We start from the raw sequence: 14236 nt of genomic DNA, 5'->3' as shown, positions 1-14236 counted from the left end.
TTCCCCTTCTCCTCCTGCCCTCAATCTTTGCCAGCATCAGGGTCTTTTCAAATGAGTCTGTTCTTCCCATTAGGTGGCCAAAGTACTGGAGTTTCAGCTTCAGCATCAGTCCTTCCAATGAACACCCAGGACTGATCTCCTTCAGGATGGACTGGTTGGATCTCCTTGCAGTCCAAGGGACTCTCAAGAGTCTTCTCCAACACCACAGTTCAAAAGCATCAATTCTTCGGCGCTCAGCTTTCTTCACAGTCCAACTCTCACATCCATACATGACCACTGGAAAAACCATAGCTTTGACTAGATGGACCTTTGTTGGCAAAGTAATGTCTCTGCTTTTTAATGTACTGTCTAGGTTGATCATAGCTTTTCTTCCAAGGAGCAAGCATCTTTTAATTTCATGGCTGCACCATCTGCAGTGATTTTGGAGCCCAAGAAAATGAAGTCAGCCACTGTTTCCATTGTTTCCCCATCTATTTGCCATGAATTGATGGGACCAGATGCCATGGTCTTAGTTTTCTGAGTGTTGAGCTTTAAGCCAACTTTTTCCCTCTCCTCTTTCACTTTCATCAAGAGGCTCTTTAGTTCTTCTTCACTTTCTGCCATAAGGGTGGTGTCATCTGCATATCTGAGGTTATTGATATTTCTTCCGGCAATCTTGCTTCCAGCTTGTGCTTCATTCAGCCCATCATTTTGCATGATGTACTCTGCATATACATTAAATAAGCAGGGTGACAATATGTAGCCTTGACATACTTCTTTCCTGATGTAGAACCAGTCTGTTGTTCCATGTCTAGTTCTAACTATCGCCTCTTGACCTGCATATAGATTTCTCAGGACACAGGTCGGGTGGTCTGGTACTCCCATCTCTTTAAGAATTTTCCGCATGGACCACAGCCTTGTCTCAATCACTTAGATAATATCAAAATGTAATACATATTAGAAAATGATCAATATGAGTCTTTGTTATTTTAGTTGAGAACATTATTTAAGCTTACATAATTTTAATTTTAATATTTCTTTTATTTTACAACTTCCTCACATAGGTTCTGAAAACTTTCAGGCAAAGTTTGGTTCAAGTTTTGACTGCTGACATACATATGTACCTAGAGGGTATTGAGATATTTTATTACACAGTGGAACTTTGGGGAAGAGTAGGGTAGGTCCCTAAGCAGACATGCTTTACTGACAAAGCTATTTTTAAGTAAGATATTTATTTTAAGTTTAAAGAAACATAAAGATACTAGAATTTGAAGCAGTTAGGAACATGATTATTTTTTTTTCCCCCAGAGACTATTGTTTTACACTCAAGTATTTAACAGCTGTCTTCTAAAATTACTAGTTACTGAAATCATTTTCTTTTAAAGTATTATTCAGAAAATACTTAGAGGCTTATGAGAGGTAAGATATTTGGGGGCAAAGGTAAGCACAAAAAGACTTTATTAATATTTATTAAAAATAAAACTATCTATAGATATTCCTATTCTCAGAAATACATTTTACCACATTCTTCCTCTGTTTCTGAACTTATGACTATTTGACAGTGGTGAGCTCTCAAAAAACATTGCTGCATTATTTTTTCCTAATAAATTTATCTTTGACATTGCCTTCCTGATAATACCTATGATTGTAATCAGTAGTCTTTTAGAGTATCACTGTTAAATGTTTAAAAACCACTTCGTAATTACAACTGCTTTTATATTCCCTTTTAAAATATATTAATGCAAAGATTTTTTTTCTACTACTAAGTATGAACTAACAATATACTGAAAGTTAGTTAAAGTCATATTATTGGCTGAATGTCACTGCAGGCTATGAATTCTCAGAAATGCAATATGTATATTGCTTCAAAAATTGTTACGCTTATGTTATAATACTTAACTTCACATTATAGTAGCCATAGCAAGCATTTATCATTATAGTCAGTGAACATCAGTAAATAGTTGGATATATGATCAGAAAAAACATATAATAATCTACTTTTCTTTGTTATTTTCAGGGTCAGCAGAAGTCACATATTATAGACCATATATTATAGGGCTTCCCTGATAACTCAGATGGTAAAGAATCCATCTGCAATACAGGAGACCCCGGTTCGATTCCTGAGTTGGGGAGATCCTCTGGAGAAGGGATTGGATAACCACTCCAGTGTTCTTTGGCTTCCCTTGTGGCTTAGCTGGTAAAGAATCCATCGGAAAAATGTAGATTTTACCAACTGGTTTTTAAACAAGTTTCATCCACGATGTAGCATGTAAGACCTTCAGTCCTTTTAATGGCCAAATAATACACCAATGTATAGAGGAAAAAAAAAAAAAGAATCCATCTGCAATGCAGGAGACCTGGGTTCAATCCCTGGGTTGGGAACATCCCCTGGAGAAGGGAAAGGCTACCCACTCCAGTATTCTTGCCTGGAGAATTCCATGGACTGTATGTATAGTCCATGGGGTTGCAAAGAATCAGACACGACTGAGCAACTTTCACTTTCATTATGTAGTATATATCATTATTCATGGATTCTATATACATAGTTTTAGGTAAGGTTTGAGCCTAGTAAAGTTTGGTGACTTTAACTTAATGTTTTCTTTTTTAACTTTTCAACCTGGCAGTTGAATTTTAGATCACTTGCATATTTTTGTCTCACTGAAATGCACAGCAAACATAAAATACTACTTTAGTAAGTAGACCAATGATTATGAAATATACAACAATTTTGTGTAACCTAACCTTCAGGCATCTATAAACCAATGATACTTACTTGGAAGTTGTTGGAAACTGGGACTATTTAAATAAATCCTGGCATTTTTCCGAGGCTATATACAAGAAGAGAAGTCTCTACTTCTGTGGAAAAGTGTCTCCCTGCTGCCAATTAAAATTACAAAGTGTGAAGAGTAGTAAGATTATATTTGAATATATAAAAGTATTTAAATATATAAAATTAAATTGTATGTCTTGCATATATGTCTAAATAATTAAGAAATTCAGTATTAAATGCAGATGAATGAGAAATACTTTTTCCTGTGAGAAAAAAGCTCCCTATTTTAGTATTTGCTTCATTTAAGTTCTACTAAAGAACAGTTTTTAATCAAACATATATACATGTGTAATCAAGTCTCCTTTAACTCCCCATGTGCCTTAGGTAATTCCAACTGATTTAATCAGCATTTGTCTGGGTGACAGGTTTTTCCATCACTGGACCATATGGCGTTATTAGTATCTATAAATAGACAGTGAAATAATAAAAATTCTATACTGAGCACCAGTCTTTCAAATTCCAATCTTACGATTACTGATTTTGAAGAGAAATTATTAAGAGTACCATTTTGTCTTAAAACTCACTATACAAAGAGTAAGATTTTGTTTTATATATTATGCCAACTTTAAAAATTTTTATAAGCCATTGCAATATAAAGTGTGGAAGATTTAATCCTGTATGAGTATAATCATATTTGTAACACAAAATTTCACCCCAACAATCTGAAATCATGTATGTATATATGACTTGAGTGTTTTCTTAATGCACCTTAAGAAATAATCATCAAAAAAAAAAAATAATCAATGATTAATTTAGAAGTATGCACCAAAAATTAGAAAATCTTTAGTATCTGTTAGCATAGTACTTTGGTATGGAGAAAACAACCTGAGGGAATTGTTAGGGCATACAGACACACACAGCGTTTACTCTCCACTCATCCTTCCTGCCTCAGCAGTAATCACTGAACCCAAGCATGAAAATATTTTTTGGAAAATATTTCCTCATGTATGTGACCTAATTTATAAGTATGAACTGTTTAATAAAAGACAGTATATGATTTATTTTTCCCCTTAAGCAAAATGTCCCTTAAATTTTTCATAAATTTTGAATTTCCACAAGTATAAGCCCATGTCCTAGAGCACAATCATCATTCTAAACATTTCCACAAATCGCATTTAATAAATCATATTTTATTTTCCCATCCAATTGGAAGAAATTGGAGACATGAATTACTTGATTTTCTCTCTGGTGATATTTGAAATTAAAATTAGGTAAAGATATATTTTGGAATTGAAATATCTTCTATGTGAAGCTTATACTACATTTCAACATGAATTTTATTTACTATCTAAACTCTTACTTGAAGAGTACTTTAAAAAACAACTATTTTGGTTTTTTATTCAGAAATACTATAATTCTTATCAAGAGCTTCAAGATTCGAAGTGGTTATGTGAAGAACTTCCACATTGCACATCCAGATAATTTATGTTGCCAGATATGAAGAATGTTTAAGACCTAATAATCTGGCTTAACCTAAAGATGATCAATAGGAAAATGGAATTTATAAACCAGAAAGATCTAATTTTTTGTTGTATCATGTTATTAAACTGATGCATGTGTAATGCTTTAAGCATTGAAAATCCAGAGATTTTGAAAGAATGCATTTATGACATTTAATTTTAAAGCCTGTATCACTCACACAGTCTAAAATGTTAATTACTTTAACACGTTGAGATTTTGAGCTCTAGTAGTTCATAAAGTATAGTTTTGCTTTAAAATAGTACAGTCTTATTTAGAGCTCTCCATGTGTTCTCAAACTCTTTGAGGAGAGATTTCCCATTCTCCTGTATTTATTTACTAAGGAATATCAAACTGTAAAGAACCTGTTCTTATTAAGATCTAATTCATTTACCTTAATGAAATGACACTATCACCATGTCCCTTTATTTACCTGATCATCTATGTATGCAGACTAGTAATGGTTTTCTGAGCAAACAACCATCCAAAGGAATCTTGAAGCATGTTACAAATTATATGTGTTGATAATCTTTTATGGTGACCTGCCAAATATTTTATACTTCGCCCCCCTGAACTTTTTTGTTTTGATTAACTTTCACTAGGCATCTAAGAAATACTTTTAAGAATGCTAAATGGGTGGTATAAATAAGGATTTCTTCATATTTGAGAATGATTTTCTGTTGCTTAAATTCATGAAAGAGAAACTTTTCCTAATTATGTATTTTGGGACTTCATAAATTTCCTTTAACTCTACAGAAACTACTCCAATTGCCTTCTGGCACTTTTTTAATATAGTAGAGAAAAAGACCTACATCATACTATGTTTACTTTTTTAAAATTTACTATTTTTAATTATTCTAGTAGGATACTTAAAGGATTATATTTCCAGGTTTCATTATTATATAATTCATGAAAAAAATGAAAAATTTTCATCTCATGAGAAACTACAATGTTCTGTTAGTCTTTGGTTGTTTTTCCTATATTTCTAACTCTACATAGCATGATTATAATACTGTGTGTTGATGAATAGATATAAGGCATTATTTGCTGACTACCCCTGAGGGATATAATAATTTAGATTTTTTACATACACCTTCCTGCCAACACTTCAAATTTTTTGATATGTGAGTAATTCCTGTTGATGATTGTGTTTTTAAATAGCATGGTGTCAAGAACTTTGAAAGGTCTAGGATTTTAGTTTACTTGTGAATTCATAAATTCACTAGCAACAACTTTATAAATCACTTTGCCAGAGACAAAAGAAAATATATTGGTCAATGAAATAACAGTAGCCTCAGACACGCTACTTTTGCCCATTCCCTGAGCCCCAATTCCTACAGGGCAACACAGTGAAAGCCAGAGGTTGCTTTCACATGCGGTGGAGCTGCTTTTTAGGAGATGAACCCTGACATTAGGAAGCCCCAGCTTGTGTAAGGAGCTGCTGGAAATACTGCCAATCTTTATCCCTATGAGAGTTATTATCTTATTATCCTAGAGAGTTAAATCTGCTCAGAGGGAAGCATTCTCTATCTTTCAAGGTTACTTACTATACAAACATCCTTGAAAAGATTACCCAGAGCAAAAATACTGTTAATTCTCCTTTTCAGGAGATACGCAAAACACTCAAGAAGAAATTTTTTGTTACATAAATTTAATACTTAGAAGTCTATTTCTTGTTCAAATGACTTTTAACATCTTGTGCTTAGCATGGTTAGATCAAGCAACTAGCACGTTTATACATCTCTCCACCACAATTTCTCTCACTTCTTACTCTTATGCTCTATTGCACTTATTGTTTCCTGCCATATTATAAAGATTTATGTTATTTACACTATGTCCCTCAATTATATGTGCATGCTGTTTTGGTTACCAATTGAAGAAAATTTTGAGATAATAGACTAAGTATTTAGATTGTCTCCATTTCCTTGCAAGACCTCATTAGAAAGATAGAATTAAATCCCTTAAAAGAAGGTTCCCAGGTGGCACTAGAGGTAAAGAACCGGCCTGCCAAGGAGATGTAAGAGACAAGGGTTTGATCCCTGGATGAGAGCAGGGCAACCCACTCCAGTATTCTTGCCTGGACTGAAGTGATTTAGCATGCTGTAATCACTGCAGATGGTGATTGCAGCCATGAAATTAAAACATGCTTACTCCTTGGAAGGAAAGTTATGACCAACCTAGATAGCATATTAAAAAACAGAGACATTACTTTGCCAATAAAGGTCCGTCTAGCCAAGGCTATGGTTTGTCCAGTGGTCATGTATGGATGTGAGAGTTGGACTGTGAAGAAAGCTGAGCACCGAAGAATTGATGCTTTTGAACTGTGGTGTTGGAGAAGACTCTTGCAAGTCCCTTGGACTGCAAGGAGATCCAACCAGTCCATCCTGAAGGAGATCAGTCCTGGGTGTTCATTGGAAGGACTGATGCTGAAGCTGAAACTCCAATACTTTGGCCACCTGATGCGAAGAGTTGACTCATTGGAAAAGACTCTGATGCTTGCAGAGATTGGGGGCAAGAGGAGAAGCGGACGACAGAGGATGAGATGGCTGGATGGCATCGCCAACTCGATGGACATGAGTCTGAGTAAACTCTGGGAGTTTGTGATGGACAGGGAGGCCTGGCGTGCTGCGATTCATGGGGTCGCAAAGAGTCGGACATGACTGAGCGACTGAACTGAACTGAACTGAACCAGGCTTCTCTATCCCTGGGATTTTTCAGGCAAGAGTACTGGAGTGGGTTGCCATTTCCTTCTCCAGGGGATCTTCCCGACCCAGGAATCGAACCCAGGTCTAAAGCATTGTAGGCAGACGCTTTACCCTCTGAGCCACCAGGGAAGCCAAGGAGTAAGTGTGTTGAAGGACAAATGATCTTCCTGGCTCTAGACAGATGATCAAGAATAAGCCTATGATTGTTTTTATCAACTTAATTTCATCAGTTTGGGTGTGTCTTGGAATTTCATCTTAATTTTACTGGATGGAATTTTTTAACAGTTTCCATGAGTATTTTCACGTAAGATATGAACCAATGTATACAAAGGATTTGTAATCAAATATCATTTAAAAATAGAAATTTTGAATATCAGTTGAGTAATATAATCTAGAAATGAATCTGTCAAAATAACCAAATATTTGAAGCCTTTGACAAGCACATTATCTTCCCAGGAAAGGTGGATGCAGAAAAATTAGGAAAAATAAGATGAAAAGCATTGCTCACCATGCTATAAGGATGCAGTCATAACCTGCTGCAGTTACTGATGGACAGTTGCACTGAGAGGAATATAGGGCTAAACAAGAATGAGGCACTCTGTGCTTTGGATGAATATAAACAGGTATTTCTCATAGATAGTTAGAAATGTATCTCATGCTCAACATCACTCATTATCAGAGAAATGCAAATCAAAACCACAATGAGGTACCATTACACGCCAGTCAGGATGGCTGCTGTCCAAAAGTCTGCAAGCAATAAATGCTGGAGAGGGTGTGGAGAAAAGGGAACCCTCTTACCCTGTTGGTGGGAATGCAAACTAGTACAGCCGCTATGGAGAACAGTGTGGCGATTTCTTAAAAAACTGGAAATAGAACTGCCATATGACCCAGCAATCCCACTTCTGGGCATACACACTGAGGAAACCAGATCTGAAAGAAACACGTGCACCCCAGTGTTCATCGCAGCACTGTTTATAATAGCCAGGACATGGAAGCAACTTAGATGCCCATCAGCAGACGAATGGATAAGAAAGCTGTGGTACATGTACACTGTGGAATATTACTCAGCCATTAAAAAGAATTCATTTGAATCAGTTCTAATGAGATGGATGAAACTGGAGCCCATTATACAGAGTGAAGTAAGCCAGAAAGATAAAGACCAATACAGTATACTAACGCATATATATGGAATTTAGAAATATGGTAACGATAACCCTATATGCAAAACAGAAAAAGAGACACAGATGATGTACAGAACAGACTTTTGGACTCTGTGGGAGAAGGCGAGGGTGGGATATTTCAAGAGAACAGCATCGAAACATGTATATTATCAAGGGTGAAGCAGATCACCAGCCCAGGTTGGATGCATGAGACAAGTGCTTGGGCCTGGTGCACTGGGAAGACCCAGAGGAATCGGGTGGAGAGGGAGGTGGGAGGGGGGATCGGGATGGGGAAAACATATAAATCCATGGCTGATTCATGTCAATGTATGGCAAAAACCACTACAATATTGTAAAGTAATTAGCCTCCAACTAATAAAAATAAATGGAAAAAAAAAAAAAAAGAAATGTATCTCAGGAAGAATTTTAATGACTTCAGATTCTTGCAGCTTCCCATACATAGAAAAACACTAAAAATATTAACTTGAGATATCTATTCATTTATGATAGCAGTAATCTTTTTCTTTTGTCACAGGCATTTGAATTTATGTACCAAAATGTATACTTGACTGCAAATACTTTCTAGTCCAAAAAAGAAAGAAAGTGAAGATGAAGTCGCTCCATCATATCCGAATCTTTGCAACCCCATGGACTGTAGCCTACCAATCTCCTCTGTCCATGGGATTTTCCAGGCAAGAGTACTGGAGTGGGCTGCCATTTCCTTCTCCAGGGCATCTTCCCAACCCAGGGATCGAACCCAGGTCCCCTGCATTGCAGACAGACACTTTACTGTCTGAGCCACCAGGGAAGGCAAAATGATACAGAAGCTCGCTTCTCCCCTGCCTCTCCAGAGCAGTTTTTCCAGATCTAATTGAGAGGCTGTCTCTTATACCTTCATCCTCCGTAGGAACCTGAATAAAACTTAAACTCAGAACTCTTATGTTGTGGACTGTTTCTCTTAAGACAACAGTACTCCAAAATCACTGCAGATGGTGACTGCAGCGATGAAATTAAAAGACACTTACTCCTTGGAAGGAAAGTTATGACCAACCTTGACAGCATATTTAAAAGCAAAGATATTACATTGCCAACAAAGGTCTGTCTAGTCAAGGCTATGGTTTTTCCAGTGGTCATGTATGGATATGAGAGTTGGACTGGGAAGAAAGCTGAGCACTGAAGAATTGATGCTTTTGAACTGTGGTGTTGGAGAAGACTCTTGAGAGTCCCTTGGACTGCAAGGAGATCCAACCAGTCCATCCTGAAGGAGATCAGTCCTGGATGTTCATGGGAAGGACTGATGTTGAAGCTGAAATGCCAATACTTTGGCCACCTGATGCAAAGAGCTGACTCATTGGAAGAGACCCTGATGCTGAGAAAGATTGAGGGCCGGAGAAGAAGGGGATGACAGAGGATGAGATGGTTGGATGGCATTATCGACTCAATGGACATGGGTTTGGGTGGACTCCGGGAGTTAGTAATGGACAGGGAGGCCTGGCGTGCTGTGGTCCATGGGGTCACAAAGAGTCAGACACGACTGAGTTTCTGAACTGAGCTGAACCGAATATATGTTGGAATATAAATGAAAATCAGAAAATTACTTAGTTGTGAGAACTGCAGAACTCTCAGCAAATAATGGTTCTATCCAACTCCATTCACTGAGGGAATTAGCCAAACTCTTGCATGGCTTCTACCAGCTTAAGTCCATATTCCTAAAATAACCCAGACCGCCTAACTTACCTGCCTGAAAACATTCCACAACTCTAGGAGAATTTACTATATATTCCAGCCAAAATCTGGTGATAAGCAGGTTCCAGAGCTTCCTTAGAGCACTTTAGGTGGCAATTGTAAGTCCTTTGGTTGAAGGCAGGAGGAGAAGGGGACAGCAGAGGATGAGATGGTTGGATGCATCAGCAACTCATGGACATGAGGTTGAGTAAGCTCTAGGAGTTGGTGATGGACAGGGAAGCCTGGTGTACTGCAGTCCATGGTGTCCCAAAGAGTGAAACACAACTGAACTACTCAATTGAACTGGTAAGTCCTTTGACCTTTGAAATATAAAGTTATCATCCAGAAGCGTTTCCTGAATATTCATCTTTAAATATTAATGTTAAGTTCTTCCCATCTAAAGCAACATCTAAATTTGGGGAAACATTTGTAAAACAGAAAAGCACTCAGAAATTGGTGAATGTATACTGTAAAAAAATTTGGAATATCTAATCATTTTATCTTAGGTTGGAGTATACCAAAAGAAGATGAGAAGTAATCACATCTTCTACAAGACTTAACTATGGCAAAGTAATGTTAAGTAAAGAAATGGGAACTTAATCTAGTTATTCTCTTTCTTAGAATGCAATAAAGATGTTTTCAGAACTAACTTGTGAGTTACAGGTTTAAAATGTATGTAGAACATAGAACATAGACTTAAATGCAGAAATTTTTACTGTCTTCTGTTACATGTAAATGGCAAACATTGTCACCATCATTTTGGGAAAAGGGCCCTTTAGAATTATTTATTGTGTATATTTGTGTCTGGTGCTAGGAACAGGAGAGATACATGTGGAGAGAAAATTATTACTATAAATTTTTACACATTAGCCTATTTTAAATTCTTTATTGAATGGCTTTTAGAGAATGTGCTTGGGCATTATCTAACTCTTCCAGTTGTTGTGGTGATTGAAAGCTCCAATTTGTGTATTTTTATAATGCTGTTAAACACTAAATAAAGAAACCTAATTTTATACTATGGTAATGATTAAAAAAAAAACATAGCTCCATTTAGAAATTTGTTCCTATTAATATTTTAATTGTTTTATTAACATAATATTAGGAACATTCACAGGTGGTGATTTTGCTTCTTTGCCTTATAATTAATTAATGGTAAATAGAAAAACTTGTAATCTTTTATAGTTCCTCACTTTGGACACCTTTATTAGCATCTTTGATATTTTTATTTTTATATTTTTGATATATTTATTTTTATTTTTATCATGTCCATGATGCCATATAAAAATGTATCAGTGAATATGCATTAATTGGCTATAGGCAATGAATCTGTATATTAATAAAATGATGAAAATAGTACTGTTTAAAGTAAAAAAAAATAGGCATTTATGTATTTTGATCCACTATGTCTATGCTGAATTAGTAAACTTACTCCTTTCCTTTTTCATTACTTCTTTTATTATTACTATTTTTTAATTGAAGGATAATTGCTTTATAGAATTTTATTGTTTTCTGTCAAACCTCAGCATGAATCAGTCCCCTCCCATTTGAATCTCCCTCCGACCGACCTCCCCATCCCACTCCTCTAGGTTGATACAGAGCCCCTGTTTGAGTTTCCTGAGCCATGCAGTAAATTCCCATTGGCTATTTATTTTACACATGGTAATGTAAGTTTCCTTGTTACTCTTTCCATACATCTCACCCTCTCCTCCCCTCTCCCCATGTCCATAAATCTGTTCTCTATGTCTGTTTCTCCATTGTTGCCCTGTAAATAAGTTCTTCAGTACCATTCTTCTAGATTCCATATATATGTGTTAGAATGTGATTTTATCTTTCTCTTTCTAACTCACTTCACTTTGTATAATAGTTTCTAGCTTCATCCATCTCATCAGAACTGACTCAAATGCATTCCTTTTTATGGCTGAGTAATATTTCATTGTGTATATGTACCACATCTTCTTTAGCCATTCATCTATCGATGAGCATCTAGATTGCTTTCATGTTCTAGCTATTATAAATAGTGCTGCAATGAATAATGGTATACATAATGTCTTTTTCAATTTTGGTTTTCTCAGGGTATATGCCTGGGAGTGGGATTTGCTGGGTCCTATGGTGGTTTTATTCCCAGGTTTTAAGGAATCTCCATACTGTCTTCCATAGTAGCTGTATCAGTTTACATTCCTACCAACAGTGCAAGAGTGTTCCCTTTTCTCCACGACCACTCCAGCATTTATTATTTGTAGATTTTTTGATGATGGCCATTCTGACTGGTGTGAGGTGATATCTCATTGTGGTTTTGATTTGCATTTCTCTAATAATGAGTGATATTGAGCATCGTTTTATGTGCTTGTTAGTCATCTGTATGTCTTCTTTGGAGAAATGTCTGTTTAGTTCTTTTTCCCACTTTTTGATTGGGTTGTTTTTGGCATTGAGTTGTATGAGCTTCCTTGTATATTTTGGAAATTAATCCTTTGTCAGTTGTTTCATTTGCTATTATTTTTCCCATTCTGAGGGTTGTCTTTCACCTTGCCTATAGTTTCCTTTGCTATGAAAAAGCTTTTAAGTTTAATCAGGTCCCATTTGTTTACTTTTGTTTTTATTTCCGTTACTCTAGGAGGCGGGTAATAGAGGATCTTGCTTTGATTTATGTCAAAGTATTCTGCCTATATTTTCTTCTAAGAGTTTTCTAGTTTCTGGTCTTACATTTAGATCTTTAATCCAATTTGCGTTTATCTTTGTGTATGGTGTTAGGAAGGGTTCTAATTTCATTCTTTTACATGTAGCTGTCCAGTTTTCCCAGCACCATTTATTGAAGAGGATGTCTTTGGCCCTATTATATATTCTTGCCTCCTTTGTTAAAAATAAGGTACCAAAAAAAAAAAAATAAGGTACCCATAGGTGCCTGGGTTTTTTTCTCGGGTTTCTGTCTTGTTCCACTGGTCTGTATTTCTGTTTTTGTGCCAGTACCATGCTGCCTTGATGACTGTAGCTTTGTAGTGTAATCTCAAGTCAGGAAGACTGATTGCTCCAGCTCCATTCTTCCTTCTCAAGACTCTTTGGCTATTTGGGGTCTTTTGTGTTTTCATATGAATTGTGAAATTTTTTTGTTCTAGTTCTGTGAAAAATGCCATGGGTAATTTGATAGGGATCACGTTATATCGTAGGTTGTGTTTGGTAATATAGTCATTTTCACAATATTGATTCTTCCTACCCAGGAACTTGGAATATCTCTCCATATATTTATGTCATCTTTGATTTATTTCATTATTGTCTTATAATTTTCTGTGTACAGTTCTTTTGTCTCCTTAGGCAAGTTTATTCCTAGATATTTAATTCGTTTTGTTGCACTGGTGAATGCAATTGATTCCTTAATTGCTGTTTCTGATTTTTCATTGTTAGTATATAAAAAATTAAGTGATTTCTGTATATTGATTTTGTATCCTGCAACTTTGCTAAATTCACTGATTAGCTCTAGTAATTTTTGATACTATCTTTAGAATTTCCTGTGTACAGCATCATGTCATCTGCAAACAGTGAGAACTTCACTTCTTTTTCTTATCTGTATTCCCTTTATTTCTTTTTCTTCTCTGTTTGCTGTAGCTAGGACTTCCAAATCTATGTTGAATATTAGTGGTGAAATGGACAGCCTTGTCTTGTTCCTGATCTTAGGGAGAATGCTTTCAGTTTTTCATCATTGAGAATAATGTTTGCTGTAGGCTTATCATATATGGCTTTTACTATGTTGAAGTAGGTTCCTTATATGCCAATTTTTTAAAGAGTTTTAATCATAAATGAGTGCTGAATTTTGTCAGTCTTTTTCTGCATCTATTGAGATTATCATATGGTTTTTATCTTTCAATTTGTTAATATAGTGTATCACACTGATTTGCACATAATGAAGAATTCTTGCATTCCTGGAATAAACCTTACTTGATCATGGTGTATGATATTTTTGATGTATTGCTGGATTCTGTTTGCTAAAATTTTGTTGAGCATTTTTACATCTATGTTCATCAGTGATACTGGCCTGTAGTTTTCTTTTTTGTGTGTTGTCTTTGTCTGGTTTTGGTATCAGGGTAATGGTGGCCTTGTAGAATGAGTTTGGAAGTGTTCCTTCCTCTGCAATCCTTTTTTGTTACTTCTAATAAACATCTCAACAGGGAGACTAAGTATATGCTGCTTTGCATATTTATCAGGTTCTCCTTCAAAGTCACTTTTAAGGACTTTTTTTTGCCCACCATGCTTTTCATTTGGGTTAGATTACCATTCGACAGATATAGACTACAGGAAGAAAGATGTGCAGAGTGTATGGTAGTCTGGAGTCTCTTTACTTTGGGGGAAATAAGGCAGTGGAAGAAAGAGAAAAATATAGGCTAAAGTAA

The 14236-nt window shown here is 35.9% G+C and overlaps 1 long non-coding RNA gene across 1 annotated transcript; it reads left to right on the top strand.

Moving 5' to 3' along the window:
• Positions 1–3083: 3083 nt before the first annotated feature.
• LOC122683733 lies at positions 3084–11471 on the top strand. The gene is made up of 3 exons (XR_006337803.1): positions 3084–3095; positions 7609–7611; positions 11391–11471. It is a non-coding gene; the product is annotated as an uncharacterized LOC122683733 (long non-coding RNA).
• The last annotated feature ends 2765 nt before the right edge of the window (positions 11472–14236 follow it).

The sequence above is a fragment of the Cervus elaphus genome, chromosome 25, assembly GCF_910594005.1.
Source record: "Cervus elaphus chromosome 25, mCerEla1.1, whole genome shotgun sequence".
NCBI lineage: Eukaryota > Metazoa > Chordata > Mammalia > Artiodactyla > Cervidae > Cervus > Cervus elaphus.
Note: the sequence above shows the minus strand (reverse complement) of the source record. Positions and strands in the feature narration are given on the sequence as shown.